The sequence below is a fragment of the Bubalus bubalis genome, chromosome 2 (assembly GCF_019923935.1).
Source record: "Bubalus bubalis isolate 160015118507 breed Murrah chromosome 2, NDDB_SH_1, whole genome shotgun sequence".
NCBI classification, from domain to species: Eukaryota; Metazoa; Chordata; class Mammalia; order Artiodactyla; family Bovidae; genus Bubalus; species Bubalus bubalis.
The window spans coordinates 42,509,946-42,533,801 of NC_059158.1; the positions used below are offsets into that span (position 1 = coordinate 42,509,946).

General features: G+C 49.5%; 1 protein-coding gene across 4 annotated transcripts in view; it reads right to left on the reverse strand.

Annotated features, from left to right (window-relative positions):
• PPARD (peroxisome proliferator activated receptor delta) overlaps positions 1–18,799 on the reverse strand; it is an 87,032-nt gene extending 68,233 nt beyond the window's left edge. For 3 of the 4 annotated variants that reach the window (XM_025271219.3, XM_044930925.2, XM_025271211.3), the window contains exons 1-2: positions 18,641–18,799; positions 14,995–15,079 (exon numbers count right to left, since the gene is read on the reverse strand). The gene's annotated coding sequence lies outside the window, so the exon portion shown is untranslated. The remainder of the gene's footprint in view (positions 1–14,994; positions 15,080–18,640) is intronic. The other variant, XM_044930927.2, reaches the window with a different exon arrangement.
• Positions 18,800–23,856: the final 5,057 nt, after the last annotated feature.

Genomic DNA, 23,856 nt, shown 5'->3' on the forward strand with positions numbered 1-23,856 from the left:
CCTGCCTGGAAAATCCCATGGATGGAGGAGCCTGGAAGGCTGCAGTCCATGGGGTCGCTAAGGGTTGGACACGACTAAGCGACTTCACTTTCACTTTTCACTTTCATGCATTGGAGAAGGAAATGGCAACCCACTCCAGTGTTCTTGCCTGGAGAATCCCAGGGACGGCGGAGCCTGGTGGACTGCCATCTATGGGGTCGCACAGAGTTGGACACGACTGAAGTGACTTAGCAGCAGCATACCCAAAAGTGGAACTGCTGGATCATATGGTAGTTCTATTTTTAGTTTTTTGAGGAACCTCTATACTGTTTTAAATAGTGGCTGTGCCAATTGATACTCCCACCTACAGTGTAGGAAGGTTCCCTTTTCTCCACATCCTCTCCAACATCTATTATTTGTAGACTTTTTAAGGATAGCCATTCTGACAGGCCTGACATGATATCTCATTGTTATTTTGACTTGCATTTCTCTAATAATCAGTGATGCTGAGCATCTTCTTGTGCCTGTAAGCCATCTGTATGTCTTCTTTAGAAAAATGTCTATTCAGGTCCTCTACCCATTTTTTGATTGGGTTGTTTGTTTTTTGATATTGAGTTGTATGGTTTATATAGTCTGGGTATTAACCCTTGTTGGTCACATCATTTGCAAATATTTCCTCCCATTCTGTAGGTTATCTTTTTGTTTTGTTGATGATTTCCTTTGCTATTTAATTAGGCCCCATTTGTTTATTCTTGTTTTTATTATCATTTGCTTTTTATCTTAGGAGACTGATCCAGAAAAATACTGGTATGATTGATGTCAAAGAGTATCCTGCCTATGGTCTCTTCTAGTTTTATGGTTTCAGGTCTTACATTTAGGTCTTTAAACCATTTTGAGTTTATTTTTGTATATGATGTGAGTGAATGTTCTAACCTCACTCTTTTTACATGTGGCTTCCAGTTCTCCCAGCGCCACTTGTTGAAGAAACTGTCTTTTCTCCATCGTACAGTACAGTCTTGCTTCCTCTGTCGTAGATTAATTGATCACAGGTGTGTGCATGTATGACTTTTTTTCCTCAGTAATAATCTGTATCTTCCTATTGTCTACAATGAATAACCATTATTTACATAGTTAAAACATTTTAAAATAAATTAAAAACCACACATAGAGAAACTCTTGTGCTTGAATGCCAGCTCCACATCCAAAAAAGTTTCCCAAATTCCCACAATCCTGGCTTTTGGTTTGTGGGGACAGCCAGAAGAATCCCATGGACAGAGGAGCCTGGTGGGCTACAGTCCATGGGGTCGCAAAGAGTTGGACACGACTGAGTGACTAACATGTATATATATATGGGCTTCCCTGGTGGCTCAGATGTTAAAGAATTTTCCTGCAATGCGGGAGACCTGGATTCAATCCCTGGGTTGGGGAGATCCCCTGGAAGAGAGCATGGTAACCCACTCTAGTATTCTTGCCTGGAGAATGCCCATGGACAAAGGAGCCTGGTGGGCTACAGTCCATGGGGTCGCAAAGAGTCAGACACGACTGAGCGACTAAGCACATACATATACATACATGCACAAAAAGTGAAAGCTGCTCAGTGGTGTCCAACTCTTTGCAACCCCACTGACTGTACAGTCCATGGAATTCTCCAGGCCAGAATACTGGAGTCGGTAGCCTTTCCCTTCTCCAGGGGATCTTCCCAACCCAGGGATCGAACCCAGGTCAGCCACACTGCAGGCAGATTCTTTACCAACTGAGCCACAAGAGAAGCCCACATATATTGGTTACATCTGATTAAGTCCTAAGTCCCCAAATACAAGTTTCCAAAGGTGTCTTTCACTGTTATTAGAGAGTTCAACAGCTTGCTAGTGGCAAGCCCCTCCTCTAAAACTTCAGGCCCAACCACAAAGAACCAGCCAGCAGTGACTGCACCCATGGGACATAGGTCCCAACCCGGCCAGAGCTCACACCCCAGAGCCAGAGCCTTAGAAAACTACGAAAGGAAAAACAGGGCCCTGACATCCTCAGGCCGGACAATGCCTCACCTGACGTGGCTGCCTCCTCCAGGGCCCAGGCCGGGGAGGGTGGGGGTGACCCTCAGCCAGCTGCCATAGGCATCACCCAGCAAGGTCCCACAGGAGTCAATACCTGCTCCAGCCAACACTCAGATGCAGAGAGGAAGACCAAGAGTCTTGAAGTTCTGTTCAGTCCAACCAGTGTTTACTGGCATCCCCTAGGGTGCTGGACGCTGACTGTGCAGAGATATGCTAACAATAAAACACTCAACTGTCAGCAAGTGGGACCTTCCTGGCGATCCAGTGGTTAGGGCTCCGTGCTTTAACTGCCCAGGGACTGGGTTCAATCCCTGATCAGGAAACTAAGATCTGGTAAGCCATGTGGTACGGCCAATAAAACAAAACACTCAATGAATGTCTCTTTTGTGCCTCAACATGTAATTTTAAAAGCAATTTTAATCCTTAAGTCCTCCCTGAGGGGTAAGATCTATAGTTACCTCCCCCTGCTACAGATGGAAAGCCATCCAGGGATAAGGTGACTTGCCCAAGGCCACTAGCAGAGCCAGAATATAGTTCCAAGCAGTCTGGCTCTTAACCAGCATCTCACATTCCCTCAAAGTTCTTATCCTTAGACGCTGCCAGGGAGTGCCACATGCTACTTCCTTCCTGCTCTGCTCTAGGTGAAAGCCCATTCCCTTCTGAGAAGCCCAAGAAATGAGGAGTGTGGCGGTCCCCTCTCCAGAACCTCCGCTCCTACAGCTGGGTGGAGGAACGGCCATCAAGGCCCAGCCCCCAGGGTCCAGCCAAGGCCCCCTCAGAGGGCCCCTGAGAGATGCCCCTCAGGGCCGGTGACTCCCAAATTCCCTGCACACCAACCCCTGCCTCCAGCGAGGAAGTGGGAGCAGAAATAAATATAGCTCTCCCAAAATAAACCAGGGATGGCAAGGTACAAGAAAGGAGGAAAATGGAATGCCACTGCTGCTTTGAGCCCGAGACGTTCTCCTGGTACAGGCAGGGCCAGTGCTGCTGAGCAAGACAGGTGCCAGAAGCCCCGAGTCCCCTTCTGCCTCTGCTCCCAGCCTGCTGATGCAAACTGGCATTCATTTGTACACACCTAGAAAGCTCAGGCTAAGGGGACGTGAGCAGGGAGGACAGAGTCACTGAGCTGAGAACATGGGCTCCAAAGGGCTCAACCCCAGCTCTATCATTTGTCAGCTGTGTGACCTGAACGAGTTGCTCAGCTTCTCTGATCCTTTACCTATACCTCCTCATCCCACACACCATGTCCACAGTGTGAGAGTAGCGAGTTCCTCCGCAGGGTAACGCCTGGCCCGAGGGAGAATCTGAACAGGGACAATTTCCCTTCCTCCGTTCTCTCCATGTGTGCACACGTGGGCCCTCTTCTTTTTCCTCTTTCACTTGGCTGAAAGCGGGAGGGTTTGCACTGTAGCAGGGATTGCTTCCGGCTCCTACAAGCCCGTCCCACCCTCCATGCCTGGCCCAACAGTTGGCTGGTTATTCTTATGATTCTAGGGGGCTTGCTCACTGCCTCGGGGCAGATCCAGGGAGTCACTAAGTACAGTCATTCTCAGGGCCTCCTCTGCCCGCCGACCTGAAATGAGGCTCTGCGGGGGGCCCCAAAGCCTGCCAACGCTCTGCTTCTGCTCAGTGACCAACAAGAGGCTCTGCTGTGCTCGAAAGCAGGGAGTGTTCTCTAAGGCAACATTAGTCTGGCTGGTCAGGCAGGTACTTTCCGAAGTGGAAGAATTGGATTTGGCCAGTCACCCCTCTGAGTGGAGGCCCTGCTGTGTGGCAATCAAATAAGCAGGCTTCAATCTCCTGGGTTCAAATCTCAGCTCTGCCACTTACTAGCTGTGCTGCTTCGGGCAGCTTTCCTATCTGAGCCTTAGCATTCTTATCTGTAAAACGGTACAATGATTTCTACCTTTCAGGGAGGTGTGGATGAAACAAGGCACCATGACGGGATGTGATGAGCACAGTGCATTCAACACATATTCGACTTAGCTACCACTCAGATATCTACTGACGTCTGCTGGGGATGGAAAGGGGCTTAGACACAGGTGAGCCCAGCTCTTGACGAGGCCACAGTCAGGGTCACAGCCTAGCCTGCAGGCAGTCACCCCACCATGATATACCCCAGCAGGTGCCAAGCCAGGGGTGTGAGAAGGGAGCCTTACTAGACACCCCGTGGAGGGAGCAGGGAGAAGGAGGCAATTGAGAGAAACCGCCAAAGCCAGAAATCTCGGATGTTTCCACTGAGCCTCAACCAGAGGGAGGGGCAACAACTGGGAAAGGTTCCTAGAGAGAACACGGCAGCTTTCTGACTGCTCCCCGAGGCGCCTTGCCAGAGGGCTCTGTGGTGGGCTGGCTCCAGCGCCTCTCTGTGGGGAGAGGGCCACTTAGGCCGGCCATCCAGTCTACCGTCCATCCAGTCTCCTGTCCATCCAGCAAGTGCCCGGTGAGCCTTTTTGCACACGGCACTGGCCCTGCAAGCAGCCAGTTTCTGGGAAGACCTTTGATGGGGCTGGGAACACCCATCAGGACTGACATGACCGTGCAAGGCAGGCTGCTCCCCTGTGACTCAGTAAGGTGTCTGACTCATCCATCCATAGGATGGATGGACTGGTTCTTTCTCACAATGGAAGCAGAAAGGAAGGCAAAGTTCAGGCTGCAGTCCGCAGACAGGAAGCAGCACGCAGGCAGAAGCCCTAGGAGTACTGAAGGCAGCTCGCGAGAGGTACCCTCTGGTTATCCACGAGGTGCCCAGGGCGGGGGCACACACGAGTCCAAAGCACACGGTCCTGGTGGTGCAGAGGACAAAGCCATGGTCGGCTGGCAGGGGCAGAGGCAGGCCTGGGGGCACATATGTCCACTGGGTCAGGGAATGGGCTAGAAAACAGACAAAATGTTTTTCTAAAAGGTGACCCACTGCGAGGATTATAGGAGGCAAACTACAAGTAGGTGATGTAAATACACTGGAGTGTTAAAGAGCCAGAAAAGAATTTACAGGAATCACACGCTGTAACAGCATGTAAACAGGACTGGATTAATACACTTTTGACTGGACGCAGCCTGCAGTTTGGGAATTTATTTACCTAGTGATTTTCTCTTGGGAAAGCAAAGTTATCACTGGTCAATTTGACTTCTCATTTCTCAATGGCAATTGATTTGGTGCCATTATTTATTTATGTATTTATTTATCCTTTTCGGCTGCACCACATGACACGCAGGATCTTAGTTCCCTGACCAAGGATCGAACCCACGCTCCCAGCAGTGGAAGCGCGGAGTCTCAACCACTGGACTGCCAGCGAAGTCCCATGGTGCCATTACTCAGAACAGGTTCTACAGAGTCACCTAGGACTAACTCTAAAATCAGGGACGTAGGCGTGAAGGATTTAATCCGTGAAGACAGTCTGTACCCGACCTCCCAGTGACATCAAAGCTGTCAAAATGTCACTTTGGAAAGCTGCCGGAGCACCAGAACTGTCCTGGGTCACTATCCAGGGAGAGTGACTCTTCAGGCTGGGCATACTAGACGTTCTGGAATCTGATTCTTCGAAATCCCAGCTGCACCGGGAGGACGGAGCGGAGGCAGAGTCCTGAGGTCTGGCACGGCCACTCCCAGGAGAGGGAGACTCGGTGGCACAGGGACCTGGGGCTGTGAGGCTGGGGGCCCAGGCGACAGCCATGAACAGGCAGGGGCCCAGCTCACATGCCCCCCGCCCCGGGAGCCCCCAGGCACCCACCATGCTGCTCTGGGTGGGGGAGGGCCGGGAGGCGCGGGGTTGTTAAGAAAGCATGCGAGGTGGCCGGCTCCACACCAGGAAGGTGGTGGAGCGGGGTGGGCGGCAGCCTCGGGGCCTGGATGAGGGGAGGGAGGACCCTCAGGGGCCACCTGGACCTGCCCGGTGAGAGCAGCGGACTGCCTTCCTCGGGAGTTGCTTTTATTATTCAGAAAAAGGAAGGTGCCTTTCTCCCTCTTCTAGTATTTTAAGCTGTTTGCCTGGCTGCTGCTCCACTTCATGGGAAATAGATGGGGAAACAGTGGAAACACTGTCAGACTTTATTTTTTGGGGCTCCAAAATCACTGCAGATGGTGACTGCAGCCATGAAATTAAAAGACGCTTACTCCTTGGAATGAAAGTTATGACCAACCTAGAGAGCATATTGAAAAGCAGAGACATTACTTTGCCAACAAAGGTCCGTCTAGTCAAGGCTATGGTTTTTCCTAGTGGTCATGTATGGATGCGAGAGTTGGACTGTGAAGAAAGCTGAGTGCCGAAGAACTGATGCTTTTGAACTGTGGTGTTGGAGAAGACTCTTGAGAGTCCCTTGGACTGCAGGGAGATCCAACCAGTCCATTCTGAAGATCAGCCCTGGGATTTCTTTGGAAGGAATGATGCTAAAGCTGAAACTCCAGTACTTTGGCCAGCTCATGCAAAGAGTTGACTCACTGGAAAAGACTGATGCTGGGAGGGATTGGGGGCAGGAGGAGAAGGGGACGACAGAGGATGAGATGGCTGGATGGCATCACTGACTCGATGGATGTGAGTCTGAGTGAACTCCGGGAGTTGGTGATGGACAGGGAGGCCTGGCGTGCTGCAGTTCATGGGGTCGCAAAGAGTCGGACACAACTGAGCGACTGAACTGAACTGAACTCCACTGGTATGATGTGACAAGTGTTCTACAGAAAGGAGCTGAGGACACAGACAGAGAGGCAGAGAGGTGGGGAGGGGGCGAGGGAGGAACAGAGGAAGAGCCCACGTGGAGAAATTTTTATGGCATTTCAGGGTCGTGGCCCTGGCCCCAGGCGTGCCTCTGATCTCCTCTCCTGCTCTCTTCCTCCCGCACTGCTCTAGCCACCAGACCTCCTGGCTCCTCCTCCAGCACACCAGCCAGGTTCCTGCCTCAAGGCCTTTGCACTTCCTTTCCCTCTGCCTCTAAGACTCTTCCCCCATATGACTCACTCTCCTCTTTGGGCTCAAATATTACCTTCTCGGCAAGGCCTTCCTCAAGCCCTCTATCTGAAACTGCCATGACCTCTTTTCTACTTTATTTTTTGATACAGCATTTCTTACCATCTGACATGCTATTTACTTAATTCTGGCTCCTCCTCCTTCCCCACCACAACCACCAGGCAAGCACGAGATCTGTTTATCTGCTTTGTTCACTCCTTCATTCCCAGTGCCTGGAACAGAGCTTGGCACCTAGGAGGGAGCCAGTAAATACCGACTGAATGAATGGGAGGAAGAGCGGAGGGGAAGAGGGAACCAGGGTCAGATTTAAACTAACCCTGGATCCTCAACACTGAATGAAGGTGTGGGGTGAGTTCCAAAAGCAAGGAGCACATACTATCTGAGGCCTTCTCTTTTGCCCCCAAGAACTCCCCAAAAGGTTACCCCAGATTGTAAGTAAGTAAGTAAGTAAGTGTTAGTCATTCAGTTTGTTGTGCCCGACTCTTTGCGACCCCATGGACTGCAGCCCACCAGGCTCCTCTGTCCATGAGATTTTCCAGGCAAGGATACTGGACTGGGTTGCCATTTCCTTCTTCAGGGGATCTTCCCAACCCAGGGATTGAATCTGGGTCTCCTGTACTGCAGGCAGATTCTTTACCGACTGAGCTACAGACAGCATATTGCTTTAAATATTAGTTTGCAAAAAGGCTGGACCTAGAATCTCCAAGTGCCATAAAACGGATGCTCTACAACTGCCTCAGAATAAGAACAAGGGTCAGCCAAGTCACTACCTGTGCTTGGAGATGGATAAGCCCTGTAGCAGTTTCCTGCTGCCACTGTAACAAATCACCACAAACTCAGTGGCTTAAAACAAAATATTTATTCTCTTAGGATTCTGAAGGTCAAAAAACCAAAATTAGTTTCACTGGACCAAAATCAAGGTACTGGCGGGCTGCACTTCCTCCAGAGGTTCTAGGGGAGCATTTGTTTCCTGGCCTTTTCTAGCTTACACAGCTGCATTCCGAGCATTCCTTGGCCTCTCCCCCATCCTCGAGCCAGCAGCAGAGCATCCTGCGGCAGTCACACGCCTTTTCCCTTTGCCTCCCTCTTCGAAGGACACTGTGGTTGCACTCAGGCCCACCAGAGTAAGCCAGGGTGTGTGTGCTGTGCGCGCAGTTGCTCAGTCGTGTCCGACTCTCTGCGCCCCTATGGATGGTAGGCCACCAGACTCCTCTGTCCATGGGATTCTCGAGGCAGGAATACTGGAGTGGGTTGCCATTTCCTTCTCCAGGGGGTCTTCCTGACCCAGGGGTTGAACCAGCATCTCTTACATCTGCTGCATTGGCAGGCAGGTTCTTTACCACCTGGAAGGGAGGTAAGCCAGGATAATCGCCCCATCTCAAAATCCTTACCTGAAAAATCCATTTTGCTATATAAGGCAATGCCCACAGGGCCCAGGGCTTATGGCCTGAATATCTCTGGGGGCCATTACTCAGTCCACCACCACGGAAGGCAGGTGCCAAGAATTTGGAAGAAATTCAGACCAAAGGTCCGGAGAAGGCAATGGCACCCCACTCCAGTACTCTTGCCTGGAAAATCCCATGGACAGAGGAGCCTGGTGGGCTGCAGTCCATGGGGTCGCTAAGAGTCGGACACGACTGAGTGACTTCACTTTCACTTTTCACTTTCATGCATTGGAGAAGGAAATGGCAACCCACTCCAGTGTTCTCGCCTGGAGAATCCCAGGGACGGGGGAGCCTGGTGGGCTGCCGTCTATGGGGTTGCACAGAGTCGGACACGACTGACGCAAATTAGCAGCAGCAGCAGCAGCAGCAGACCAATGGTCTGTAGCAAAGAAGAGTCAGGTCTGGAGTCTTGGCAAGGTCCTAGATCAGGGTCCTTCTTTTGCTCTAACTGGATACTATTAATTAGGGGGATGGGGAGTTATTTTCAGACAACTGAGCACTTTGGCCTTTGAAGGGCCTTCTTAGAAGGGAAGGGTAGTTTTCTCTTCTCCAACCTGAAGTCCCCGGGGGACCACGCAGAAGTCCATCTCAGGATGCATATGCTGAGGGTCAAGGGAACCCAGCAGGGTCTCTGGACTATCCCGAAAGCCTTTACAGGAGGGGAAGAAGAAGAAGTGAAGTCGCTCAGTCGTGTCAGTCTCTTTGTGACCCCATGGACTGTAGCCTACCAGGTTCCTCTGTCCATGGGATTCTCCAGGCAAGAACACTGGAGTGGGTTGCCATTTCCTTCTCCAGGAAATCTTCCCTACCCAGGGATTGAACCCAGGTCTTCTACATTGTAGGCAGAGGCTTTACTGTCTGAGCCACCAGGAAAGTCAGGAGGAGAAGCTGCAAAGAAATGATCTGGCCAGATGAACAAGCTCGAGATTGGGATAGCAGGTAAGTTTTCTCCCATGAGACCTGCCTTGGGAGGAGGGCTGTGAGAACCCATCTGAGTCTAGAGAGAAGCTCCAGATCAGCTGGTGCTATCTGATGCCAGGAAGGGCCAGGTTAACAACAGGCCAAATGCTGCATGTTACCCACTCTGCTCCACACGGCACCTCTGGGAGTTATAGCAAGGTGGCTTCTGCCCAGACATCAAAAGACACAGAGAAGCAAAGCAAGAGAAACACAGCCGCTTCAGGATACGGCTTTACACCTGGGACACGGTCCCTCTGCTGTGTAGCGCCACACGGCTCTTGGTTGGATTGTGCTGCTCATTCCCCTCAAAGCCTTCAAGGGCTCAGGGAGGTGACTGAGGATGATAAATTTCCACTGTAAGAACGATATGCTTATCTCATGGGTTTTATTGATCCACTGGGTCACCAGTGGATCCAGCTGGCTAAAAATATTTAGTAGGGAAATGACAGAGGAGTGGTTCTTAACCAGGGGTGACTTTGTCCCAAGGGGACATGTGGCAACGTCTGGAGACATTTTAGGTTTTCACCAAGGTTGGGGGGGTAAAACTGGCCTCTGGTGGGTAGAAGCCAGGGATGATGCCTGACATCCTACAATGTGCAGACAGCCCATACAGCAAAGAGGTACCAGCCCAAAATGTCTACAGTGCTGGGGCTGAGAAATCCTAAGCCAGAGAAAACACAAGTGGAGGTGAAGAGAGCAGAGTGACGGTCACAAGCACGGAATGCTTTATGGGATTAAGGGAAACAGTAAAGGCACACCTGGCCTGCTTGTTTGGAAAAAGGGATGATCAGTGAGCTCTGGGTTCTGGCAAGTTCAAGGACGGCCTGTCTGGGAGGCAAGTGGGCCGCAGACAGCTGTGTACGCAGAGCAGCTTGCCTGGCCCCCGCTGCCGGCAGAGCTGGCTTGTGCTTCCAGCAGAGCGGTAGCCAAGAAACGCTGGGCCACTGAGGTCACAATTCTTGGATGAAGGAAATGCCAAAAGCAGTCATAAGATAAGGACCAAAGAGTTATAGCGGGTTACAAAGAAAAGCAACAAAAATCAGTTTTTAGGTCCCTAACAATACAATAATAAAGAAATGAACTTAAACATGAGGTCATTTTCCCATAACACCTGGGAGACTCTCCCTTCAGGAACAGTCCCATGGGGGAAATCTTTCAACGCTGTATCGCTATGAACTGTAGATAATTGGGGAAGGGGAGCTTCCTTCCCATCTCAGAGCTGCTGAGACGACACCAAGGCTTGGGAGAAGTCAGGCTTTGCAGATGGCATGTGAAAGGAAAAGAAGAGCAACATCCTGCCCGGAACTCCAGGAACTCCTGAGGAGCAGATGAAGACTCCTGTCAATGGGGGAGGGGCCTGGTGCAAGAAACCACTTCCTCCTGAGCTCAGGGCCCTGGAGCCTGGCTCGGAGAAACCAGCACTTACGGAGGCTCCTCAGTCTCCAAGTCACAACCCCACACCCTGAGCGCTAAGAGTCACATCCAGCTCTACCCGACACTAATGCCGCTCCAGCACTTCCCCGGGCGTCTTCTCAGACAGCAAAGAGCCACAGAGACAGGTCAAGGGCATGAGGTGCCGAACTCGGCAGCCAGGGCCCCGGGAACTGCGGGAGCAGCCAGCCCCTGCCCTAAGGCTGGAGACCCGTGAGAGCAGTCTTAGCTGGGTCTCAAGCCGTTCCTCCAGCCTCGTCCTCCGTCCCTCTGCTTGCTGCTTCCCCCCTCAACCCTCTTCCTTCCCCGTCTTCATCCCTCTCCCTCCCATCCTTTCATCTGTCCCCTTCTTCTCACTCTTTTCCTCACTTCCTCTTGGCTGGTGATACTGAAACTGTCAATGGTGTCACATGAAGCTTTATCTTTCCTGCTTCTTATTTGATAAATTATGAAGGACTTTTTAATGTGTCTTGCCAATAAAACCTAAATTCAGTTACCTTCTAACTTTAGTGAGCCCTTTAACCTCTCTGGTGTACCAGCACCCCTAAACAACACCAGTGTATCTGTGTGTGTGCGTTACTCCACCCAGGCTCTGTGTACTTAATCTGTGTGGCTGGGAGCTCAGAATCAATTAATTTCAGCAGCAACCGGAAGAACTCAGATTATACATGAGGAAGAATTTCCTCATACTTAAGACTACTGTAGTAATCGCCTACCTAACCTCTCTACCTTCATTCTATCTCCATTTAGTCAACTTCTGTGCAATATTAACATAATGACTCCTTGCTCTAAAACCATCAGCAGTCACCCATTGCCCAAAGAACATAGAGTGCAGATTTCCTCACCTGGTATTCAATGGCATCTATCAGGCTACTAGAAGTTTCCTAACAGTGGTTTCCAGAAATGGAAATTGTGAGAAAACACACTTTTCTCCTCTGAGTATTCATTTACAGGCCAGGTTACCTCACAGAAGGAATGCTAATAAAAAGCACTGCCTGGCCTGCATGGAGGCCTCTCTCCCTCCCAATGAACCACGAGTCCTGCTGCTCATACCCCTGTGCAGCCCTCTCCTGAATCTGAACCGGTCCCATGACCATGAAGACACAAAGTGACACTGTATGACTTCCAAGGTGAGGCCCTAAGAAACCTTGCCTGTATCTCTCAATACACTCAGTCTTTGTATGTTTCTGCTCAGAACAGCTGCCATACTGTGAGAGGCACAGGGCACATGGAGAGGCCCCGAGTAGGTACCCTCGTCAAAACCGAGCATCAAGTGCCATGTGAGTGAGCCAGTGAGTGAGCCAGTGTGGACACCCAACCCAGCTGGGTGTTCAGATGACTCCTGCCTTGGTCTCCACTCGACTACAGCAACATGAGAGACCCCAAGTTAGAATTACCCAGCTGAGCCCAGTCAACCCACAGAATCATGAAAAATAATAACATGCCAATTTCACTTAAGAATGTCCTAGAAGAACCAATAAAAAACTAACATTATTAAATCATGCCCCTTGAGTGCATGTTTTTTTCAGGCTGTGCCACGAGGCATGCATGGCCTTAGTTACCCAACCAGGGATTGAACCTGTGCCCCCTGCAGTGGAAGGGAGGAGTCTTAACCACTGGACCATGAGGAACAGGAACGTCCCAAGTACATGTCTTTTAAATGTCCTTTGTAACAAATCAGGAGTTCCAAGACTGTTCCAAAGAAAAGCAATTGTGCAATTGTTTGAGTTGCAAGCTAAACTAGCCACTTTTTTTTTCCTTCATAAAGTACCATTTTTACTTGAAACAAAAGAATAACAGCCAAATAAATTATGGTTATTTAGATTGGGTATTTAACAAACTTTTTCTTGAAAATGAAGTGAGCTGTCACTTCAAGAAAAGAAACTGACAGTATGTTACCAACAACAACAAATCTAGCTTTCAAGAAAAAAATCCAAATTATAGAAAGCTTGTATCCACCACTGCCAGCTTCACAGCTTCTTAATACCTGAAGGATAAAATCAGCGGTCTGAATACGATTTACTGATGTCGTAAAATGAAATATGTCAACACTTAGAAAATATATATAACTCAGTGAACCAATATTTTCCAAAGACCAAAATAAAAGATCCATTCGAAGTGCAAGATGGGCCAATGGATTATAAATGTCACAAAATATGAGAAGTTTGTTGATAAGGTTTCAGACTCCACATTCCAACTAACCTTTAAGAAACTACCACTTGTCCAGTTTTGGTACAGTATTAAAGAAGAATATCCATAATTATCTGCAAGAGCTATTAAAATACCCTTCTCCTTCTCAATTACCTATCTGTATGAGGCCAGATTTTCTTCATATTCTTCAACTGAGACTGTCCTTCAAGAGACTGAACACAGAAATAGCTGTGAGAATCCAGCTCTTTTCTATTAAACCAGACATTAGCAAAAATGTAAAACAATGTCCCTCCTCTCAACATTTTTGTTTTGGAAAATAGTTATTTTTCATTTAAAATGTCATTTGTGATAAATGTAATGGTTGTATTATTATATTAAATGAATTCATAAATTAGTAATTTTAAAAACTGCCTTGGTTTTAATTTCCAACGCAGTAAACAAAAGTTCATGACGTCCTTAACAATTTTTAAGAGCATGAAGTTGACTTCAGAATAAACCAGCTTCCTTTCAAGGTGGCCAATCTGATGCCCAGTTTCTTTAAGGACAAAGCCAACCCTCACGGATGACTCGCTCCTATCAATGAGTGTCCTTGTACGGCACATGTTTTTAGTACTCACTGGCTCTCAGTGTTCAAAAAATGTTTTTATGCATATGTCCAGGCCATGGGGACAGCCATGGACCAGGTCTGAAATCATCTGTCACAGCATCTGGCCCCCAAAAAGTGCCTTAGGTGGGAAAGACTAAGATGACAACACCAGTTTTTTTAGATTAACACTGAAAAATCCAATAAAGCTACAGCCTCATCTTCGCCAGTGGAAACTAAAGAAAGAAAACTTCCGGCTGGGGGTGGGAGCTCAAAGTTAAGAGATGAACAGGACAACTGACCCTGGACATGGACAGTAGCTGCCACTGTGGCGAGCTCCTGCCCAAACAAATGACCAAGCGAATCAGGTCAACGCAGCAGTTCTCCCTGACTCTGGGGAACTTCCCTCTCTGCCTTCTCTCAGAGAACCTCAGAAGTCCTCCCAAATCTTCCTCCTTCCACGCTCACATTTCCTTCAAAGCAAAAGACTTGGTATGGGATTAATAGGAGGGGCCCTTGCCTGAGACCTTCCTGCAAGATCCACAAACAGCCTGACCCCCACAGACTGTCAGACTCATGAGCTCAGCACCCTGTTTGGCAACAGGAAAACCCACGGGGTGTTAGAGGCAGAGAAAGGGAAGCGAAACCCATAAACAGCTATTAAAACTACTGAGCTTCAGAGATTAAAACAAATCAAACAGGAGCCCCACATTTCCCCTGGCCCCCAGCAGAGATCCCACCACGGCCAGGCTTCCCAGATAGTTGGGACAATGAACGTCGAATTCCATGGCACTCCCCTTCTGAGAGTTTATAAAACCTGCCAGGCATCCTGAGAGCCAAATAGGGAAACAGCAATGGGAAGTGCGGAGCATTGTTCTGACTCTCCTGAGGACCTGATATCCCAGCAGAGATGCTAGAAACAATTCTATGTATCACGCCCAGCTCCCACATACATGCCAGCAAACCACAGACCTATGAACAAGGACAGAATCTGATTTCTTACCATCATCATTTTCCAAGTGCCTAGTAATACACGTGGCGCACAGCAGGCACTCAAAAATGTTTGTTGCATAAATGAAAGAGAAAGGTGCACACCATCATTGTGGCCTGGCACCCGTATGGACAGAGAAGAACGTCTGTACCTTTATTCATTCAATATTTACTTAGCATTTCCTCTGTACCAGACACTGTCCTAGACACAACAGGAAATAAAATAAGACCCCGCCTTGTGGAGTTTATGTTTCAGTGAGTGTAAAGGTGAAAAGCTTAATGCTCCTCAAAAAAACCATGTTTAAGCCACAGATTCAATAATTATTTAATTAATTACTGTCACTACCAGATGCAGTGACAGGCACCTGGGATCTGCGACCCCGCGCTAGAGAAATCACATGCATCGGTTGTCAGAGGCCCCGAGGTAAGAAAGACAGGATTACCTCTTTGGTGCATCTGTCCTCATCTGTCGGTGAACGGAAGCCACTGCGTGAGTACCATGTGCATACCCCAAAACACCACACAAGGCTGCAGGAGAGAAAGAAACCGCACATCTTTAGCTGAGAGGCACCGGGGGTCAGAAAAACAGCTCTGATACATTATAATGAAACAGGAGGGCTCAGAGGTGCTCCCAGGGTGGCTCCTTCTCTGCCACTGACACATACCCTGAGATGTTGTGATTCTGAGCCTGAGTCAGCAAATATTTCCCAATCCTGGAAGTCATCTGCTCATTTCCAAGTCAGCAGACACCGGCTTTGCTGCTTCTACCAGGTGGGTGGGAGGAGCTGGCGAGGTGAGGGAGAAGCCGGAGTCCAACACTCCCCATGGGTGGCAGCTCATAAACGGAGATGCCCTGAGTCATACTTGATTCCTTGACCAGAGCCCAGTGGAGACAGCACTGGAGTCACACCCTCATCACCAGCCTCTGAGCCATGAAGGCCAAGGACCATGTGCCACGGAAGAAGACCCAGTATCTGAAACCTGATGCGAGAGGCCATCTTCTCCCTGCCAGGCTCAAGCGTGTGCCCAGCTCTCCTGACATCACCGAACTCAGCTGCTGCGAGTGGCTCCTCCCTCCGGATCCAAAGGCACAGAGGAAGGCCCTGTAGTTTGGCTTCCCAGCCTGCAGGCAGCACCCTAGGAGGTGGGCCTCAGTGACAGAAGACAGCTGAAGCCTTTAGCAGCCAAAGGGCCAGCCCCTCCTGAGAGAAGCTGCACCATCCCAGGACACGCCGGGAGCTGCAGGCCCTGGGGACAGCTTGCACAACAGCCAGGACAGCGGCATTCTGTCCAAAAAAGAGGCCTACGAGCTTCCCAGGCCAGCGCCCAACACTGGCTGTCCTCTCACCGGGCCCTGGGGAGCGGGCTCTGAGGGACCACAGGTAGGACTGGAAGGCTGAGTGGGGGCAACTCTTCCTGAGTATGTGGAGGAGGAAAGCAGAAGTGGAGAGGTGAGGAGAAAGGCAGCCGAACAAAAGAGCGGGTCACTGAACTAAGGAGCTGCTGGGCTACCCCATCTGTGGGATAATGTCAGGGGCCTGTCTGCCGAGCTCTGCAAAAATCACCGAATGGGCACTTGGCCGTGGATAATGACGACTACTTACGCAGAAGACGACGGGGTGAACAAACTGCAAGAAGCTATCTGGCCGGAGCTGCTGGTGCCCAAGCTGCTCCCCAAGGACTGGGCCTGACTTCCTCTTGGGCCCTTCTTACTGGCCACCTCAGTGGAGAGTGGTACCAGCGGGTAAGCAGACAGAGCAGCAGAAAACAGCTCAAAAGAGTTGGATGAACTCCTGAGGAGCCAGATGCTGGGCAAAAGGACTACCAAACACACAACCCCAGCTTCATCAGAAGGATTCACCAGAGGGATGTTTCCTACAGGAACAAGGGATCCCTTTTGGTCCTGTCTGCCCAAATCCTTCCCCTAGTGCTGCTTGGGAAAGGGGACTGGCTCAGCCTTCCGCAGCCCTATTCACTCTCACAGAAAAGGTTTTGTGCACAGGAGGGCTCCAAAACTTTAAAGTTTGGTCTGGCCGATTCAGTTGGCCTTCCACCACAGCTCCTGAAGGCTGCCAATTCTGTGTTCAATTCTGGCTCAAAGGCAGAGAGCACGATCCTCAAAAGAGGAGACCCAGAAACCCAGAGCCAGGTGAAACAACAGGCTTTCATTTTTGAACCTGCGAGTGGGTCACGCTTTCAGAATCCTTCAAGATCACACTGGACAGAGACAGAGGATATGTTATTTCCTGAACATCTCCTGAGTCCCTGAGAGGACTAACACCAAAGAAAGGAGCTCAAACTGAATGAACACATTTGTGACGAACTTTCACCTTGGCAAGAAGGTTAAACATCCAGATGCACCACGAACATGGTGGGTTCTCCAGCCCCAGAGAAGACGATGCCTGTGACTGGAAGCAAGGCAAGCTCCTGGCACTGTCTTCCTAATGCAGACCCACAGACTGCTCGGGCAGATACAACCTGATAGCCTCAGCTACGCCTGGGCAAGGGGAACAGAGCCTCAGTGTCAGCCTCCCTCTTAGAGCCACAGGAAACGAAGCTCCCAAGGGAAACAGAGGGAGAAAAACCTTCAGGAGAACCTGCTCAGTGATTTGACATCAGAAGCCCAGAACACATTCAGTAGGTTAAGAGATGCATGAGGGAAAAAGCAGCAGGTGGTTTGAGCCACCAATAACAAAAGGGATAGATAGCTGCCAGCCTCAGGGCTATCAGGCTGGCAATCTGTTTCAAAACTTGAACAGGAAAAAAATGTTCTGGAGCCAGTACAGAGGAAACAGGTTGAGGTCCACAGGCATTCTCTGGAGACTTCTCTTAGCTCTCTGGGATGGGCATAGGGTGGAGGGTGGGAGGAAGGGCAGAGACAGGCTGGGGTATCATGGTTTAAATGTGTATAATATGTCCAGAGTGTAAAGCCACAAAGCCCTGTTTCCTGGAAGGGGAAAAGAGTTGGATGAGGCCTCCAACTACCCCTGGCACACACCCAATTCAGCGGCTGGTCTCTCCTCAAGGGTTCCTGGAAGTCAACAAACCCATAAAGAGGAAGTACTCAGCTGAGACTGGGAGAATGGTCTATAAATTGGACATTATCCCTGACGCCAACACCGTAGTAAATTCTCCCACACAGACACACGTTATATTCACCTCAGACATTCAGAGCCTTACTTCAATCAAGGGGCTGCACAGCCTACCCCACGTGGATCTCATTTGTGGGTCATGGGAAAACAAAGTAGTGTCTGGAGCTTAATGCTTCTCCCAGAAGCAGAGGCAAGGAACTGGGAGGGAAAGGGAGGTGGATGACAGGAATGCAAGGGACAGGGCTGACTAGAAAGAAATCCTGAGAGCGGAGCAAAAAAAACAGGGCTTCTGCGGGGAACCAGGGTAGGAGAGGCTTAGGTAGACAGGGATTGAAGGCATGGGCTGAAAAAGCCAAGTAACAAGGTGAGAAAGCTGTGGGGGAGGAGTAATAGTGACGGGGTGGGAGTGGGGGGGCAGGCAATTGGAGGAAAGAGAAGACGGGGATGGGGAAATAGAGCAAAGACTGGCAGGGCAAGGATAGGAGGACGAAGACAAGGATGATGAGGCGGGGGTGGGCGCAGAAGCTCTCCAAGGAGACCCTGGGCAGAGAGGGTCAAGGCTTTGGGGACACCAAAGAAGGGATGGAGGAAGAGATGAGAGGCAAGGGTGGGAGGGGACCCAGAGCCTGAGACGCCGGCTCTCAGAACACAGAAGTGGGAAGAGGCGAAGACACGAGGCCCAGAAGGGGCCGCAGAAGTCTGGGGGTCGAGGGGAGGAGGCCCACGGTTAGGGCTCGAAAAGCGACGGGCATCCAAAGGCTGGGGGCGCAACGGCAGCCGGGCGGCGTGCCCGGAGAGCCACGGACAGCCGCGGCCCGCCCGGGCCCGAGTGACGGGAAGCGACGGCCGCCGGGTCGGCGGACCCCCTGCGCCTCTCGCCCCGCACTCCACTCCCCGCAGGGCCTCGCGCACCAGCCTCGCTGCTCGCCTCAGCCCGGGCCCGCGGGTCTCCCGCCTCCGCCGCTCCGCCGACCCACTTCCCAGGACCCGGACTGACCTGTCTCGGCTGCCCCCAGCGCCGCCGCCGCCGCCGCCGTCCCGCAGGCTCCGCAGGCGCCTCCGGCTCCTGCCAAAACTTTTCCCATTAATCCCCGGCTCCGCGCGGCGGCCGCGGCGTCACACGCTGCGCGGCCCGGCCCCGCCCCCGCCAGAGCGACGTCACCGGGCCGCTCGTCCACGCCCCCTTTTCCACTCCCCCTTCCGCTTCGACCGCGGCCAATCACCGCACGTCTGGGATCCACCCCCCTGACCCTGCCGCTCCGCCCACCACACGCGGTGACGGGCCCACCTGCAGCGCCCTCTGGTGCCCAGGGAGGAGCCGGGGCGGAAGCTCCAGGACCTAAAGACACTTCTGGCAGGTATCACAGAAGAGGATTGGAAGTTGGAAGGGAACTTAGCGATTATTTTAGCACAGTCAGTCTCCTTATCTTTCCAGGGAAGAAACAGCCCCAGAGAAGGTGTGTGACTTGCAGTGAGAGGCAATACGGAGGCTGGAACCTGGATATTCCGCTGAAGAAGACTATGCTCCCTCTGATTTTCACAAAAGGGCTTTGTCCTTCAAGTTCAGTTCGTTCAGTTCAGTCGCTCAGTCGTGTCCGACTCTTTGCGACCCCATGGACTGCAGCAATCCAGGCTTCCCTGGTTCATCGCCAATACCCGGAGCGTACTCAAACTCATGTCCATCGAGTCAGTGATGCCATCCAACCATCTTATTTCCATCAGGTGGCCAAAGTATTGGAGTTTCAGCTCCAGCATCAGTCCTTCCAATGAATATTCAGGACTAATTTCCCTTAGGATGGACTGGTTGGATCTCCTTGCAGTCCAAGGGACTCTCAAGAGTCGTCTCCAACACCACAGTTCAAAAGAATCAATTCTTCGGCCTTCAGGAGGCTTCTGTAACTAGAAATTTGGACTTCCCTGGTGATTCAGTCGGTAAAGAATCCGGGTGCAATGCGGAGACCCGGATTTGATCCCTGGGTGGGGAAGATTCCCCTAGAGAAGGAAATGGCAACCCACTCTAGTATTCTTGCCTGGGAAATCCCATGGACATAGGAGCCTGCCGAACTACAGTCCGTGGTGTTGCAAAGAGTCGGACACGACTGAGCGACTAAACCACCACAACTAGAAATCTGTGGTTCTGGATTTCTTACTTTATCTTCCTATTCATCTAATATACTTGCCCTGTAAATGGGGAACATTCTTCCTTCTGTTGTAGAAAATTCTGTTGTCCCTTTTTAATCCAGGTATTTAGAACCTGGAAGGGACTTGTCATCCCAACCTTCAGATATACCATAAAAAGGTACTTAGCAGGGACGTCCCTGGTGGTCCAGTGGCTAAGACTCTGCTCTCCCAATGTAAATGGGCTGGATTTGATTCCTGCTCTGGGAACTGTATCCTGCATGCAGCAACTAAAGATCCAGTGCAGCCATAAATGATTGTTGTTTGTTTGTTTGTTTTTAAAGTACCTAGCAGCTGGGATGCAGTCTTTAAAAAAAAAAAAAATAAATATTTATCGGCTTCTCTGAGTCTTCATTGCTGCATGCTGGCTTTCTCTAGTTCCTTTTATTTGTGGTAGCCAGGCTTCTCATTGCAATGTCTTTTCTTGTGCATCAGGGACTCTAGGGGCACAGGCTTCAGTAATTATGGCCTATGGTCTTTCGTAGTTGTGGTGCATGGGCTCCGTTGCCCTGAAGCAGGTGAAATCTTTCCAGATCAGGGATCAAACCCATGTCCCCTGCATTAGCAGGGAGATTCTTTTTTTTTTTTTTTAATTTTATTTGTATTTTAACACCAAAAACATTTTGTATTGGGGTATAGCCGATTAACAATATTGTGATAGTTTCAGGTGAACAGTGAAGGGACTCGGCCATACATATACATGTATCCATTCTCCAGGCAGATGGATTCTTGACCACTGGACCACCTGGGAAGTCCCTGGAAGACAATCTTATGAAAGAGATTGGATTTGTCATCTGGAGTTGAACAAACTCTGTAGGTATATGATCTCCTCTCCATCATCTTTAAAATAAAGATTACACTCTGCTCTCTCATATACTCCCCAGGATACACCCTCAGATATCTGGTTAATAGAACTGAGTGATTTTTTTCTCTCTGCTTCTCTCTTTCCCGACCTCACCCCCCACTTTGTGAAATGAATGTGCAATACTTTTGTAATTCAGACGTCAACCTCCTTGCCTTTGAGATGGAAGGAAGAATGGTTTGTGGAAGTCAAAGCCTTCCCTAAGATTTCTGCAAATTTCTGGGGTATTTATATTCTCATCAATCTCTCTGCCTCCAGGCTTCAGCTTCTGCGAGGCTGTTGCAGTCACAGTTCAGAAAGGTAGAGACGAAACTCAGCCCCTCCTGAGGACTGCCCAAACCTCTTCCCACACAAAACATTCATGGGTATAGATGGTATGATGCTCCGGGCCCTGGGGCAGGATCACATGATGCATTACAAATAGTTTAAACTCACACAGCTGACATTCTTCGTAAAGTTGATGTTTTCTGATTGGCTTTTTTCCCCTTAGGGCCTGGCTTTTTCCCAAATTACTACCTCTCCTCCCTGCCCCACCATTCTCCCTTCTGCCCAACTGTGTCCAGAGAAAAAAACAAATCCCTCTGGCTTTCTAGGCGCATCTCTTCATTGCTAGGGTTCTTGCCAACATTCATGCCCTGAAGATTTCACTTCCTTCCTTTAAAAGACTCATTTCCCCTAAAGACAGCTCTTTCTCTAAAAGAAATTCTGGAAACACTGTTAAGATAGTACATTTTTTATTCCTTTTTTTTTTTTTAACCTTGCCACAAGTCATGTGGGATCCTGGTTCCCCTATCAGGGATCAAACCAGTATCCCCGACATTGAAAACATGGAGTCCCAACCACTGGACCACCAGGGAAGTCCCAAAGATAGTACATTTTTTTTTTTGATAGTACATTTTAGACCTCACTTCATTTTTATACTAAAAGTATGTGTGTGTGTATATATATATATTCACCTAAATCAGTTAGCTTCTGTTGCTTGAGTCCAAAACAGACCAATACAGCTTCCCCAGATCTTCATTTTGACTAGATTTGCGCACAGGCACAGCTCACAATGGGAAAATTTGGTTCCTGCCAAGCCTTTTCAGACCAGCCAGAGAGCTCAGCTACCAAAACTTGCTGTGATGCCCAATTACAGTGTAACGGAATGGTAACTTACGGTGTGGAATAAGGCTAGACCTGCTTTGAATTATTGGATCTGGTTGCCTCCACAGCCATTTCAAGATCCAGCCAGCAGATGGAGTCCTCCTTGGCCTCCTGAAATCGGCCTCCTCAGCCCTTCTCTGTCCTTCTCAGCTACAGCAGGGGCCAGAGAGGTATCACTGAGCTGGTGCCTCTTTGGCCCGGAGTGACACTGGGCTTGAGAAATAGGCACTTTACATATCCTGACAACAGTTTGCAAAAAGCCTGTTACATTCCAGCCCTTCCAGTCCATTGCCCGACCTCCCCAACCCTCAGAGTGGTGACCTGGGGCAGCAATGAGCACTTTGCACATGGCCCCGAGTTTATAGGTATCTTTGAAGGCATCAGAGATTGGATACACTCTCCTTTGTCCAGGATATTGGTAAGGTCAAGGGCATTCTTTTCTAACCCTGAAATCAAAAGACAGCAAAATATCTTCTCCTGCTCCTAAAAATGTCCCTCAGGACTGACAGCTTCTCATGCCAGTCCCAGTTCAGGTTGGTTTTCTTTTCCCTGCCTCGCCACAACCAGCAACACCTCCCGTGTCCCGTCATAGAATGGTCAAAAGCCGGGAATGGACTCCGTTTACAGGTGAGGAGACCAAAGTTTAGAGATTGTCCTGCCACCTCAAGTCTAAACACTACCTGGCTTCCAAGAATGTCTAATCAGTTCCCGTTCTATCTTTCTAGTCACAGTCCTTCATAGTTAGTAGTCTTCAAAATTTTTGCCCCTCTACCCCTAAAAGAATATATAAGAACTAATGCAGCTCCTTGCACATTCTTAAGGTGACATCTAATGTTTTTCATATTGGTTTCAAACAGTTGCAGAGGATGGATGTAATTTCTGCTGCTGCTGTTGCTAAGTCACTTCAGTCGTGTCCGACTCTGTGTGACCCTATGGACGGCAGCCCACCAGGCTCCCCCGTCCCTGGGATTCTCCAGGCAAGAATACTGGAGTGGGTTGCCATTTCCTTCTCCAATGCATGAAAGTGAAAAGTGAAAGTGAAGTCGCTCAGTCATGTCTGACTCTTAGCGACCCCATGGACTGCAGCCTACCAGGCATCTCCGTCCATGGGCTTTTCCAGGCAAGAGTACTGGAGTGGGGTGCCATTGCCTTCTCCGGATGTAATTTCTACTAGTTTATAAACATTAACATTTTATTATAAAACTACTATGGCGGGTGTATGTACTTAGTTGTGTCTGACTCTGTCGCCCCATGGACTGCAGTCTACCAGGTTCTTCTATCCATGGAATTTTCAAGAATATTGGAGTGGGTTTCCATTTGCTACTCCAGGGGATCTTCCCAACCCAAGGATCAAACAAGTGTCTCTTGTGTCTCCTGCATTGGCAGGCGGGTTCTTTACCACTGTGCCACCTGGTATGCCCATAAAACTACTATATTACCCTTTTAAATGTGTTGAATAAGACTCAAATCCCATAGTGAATAAACAGATAAACAACAAGGACCTACGGTACAACACAGGGAACTATATTTAATATCTTAACCTATAATGTAAAAGAATATGAAAAAAAATATATATATATATAATATATCTGAGCCACTTTGCTGTACACCTGAAATTAACACAACACTGTAAATTAACTGTACTTCAATTTCTTTAAATGGTCAAGACAGTAAAAAAAAAAATACATGAACAAGCTCTTCTTTGGCAATCAAAAATTTTACATTGTCTCCTTTTCTCCTTATACTTGTATTTCCATTCCACTTCCCCATTAAAAATCTAACCTGAGGGAATTCCCTAGTGGTGCAGTGGTTAGGACTCTGCACGCTTACTGCCAAGGGCCCAGGTTCAATCCCAGGTGGAGGATACAAAGGCCTCAGCCATGGCAATAACCATGGGGTTAGAGATGGAGAGATAAATATGAAACCATGAAGGAGAGAGAATTGACTGGATTTGATGATGGATTTTTCATAAGGGGGTGTCAGGGAGGGAGCAAGTTATCCTAGATTCCCAGATCTCTGTCTTAGGT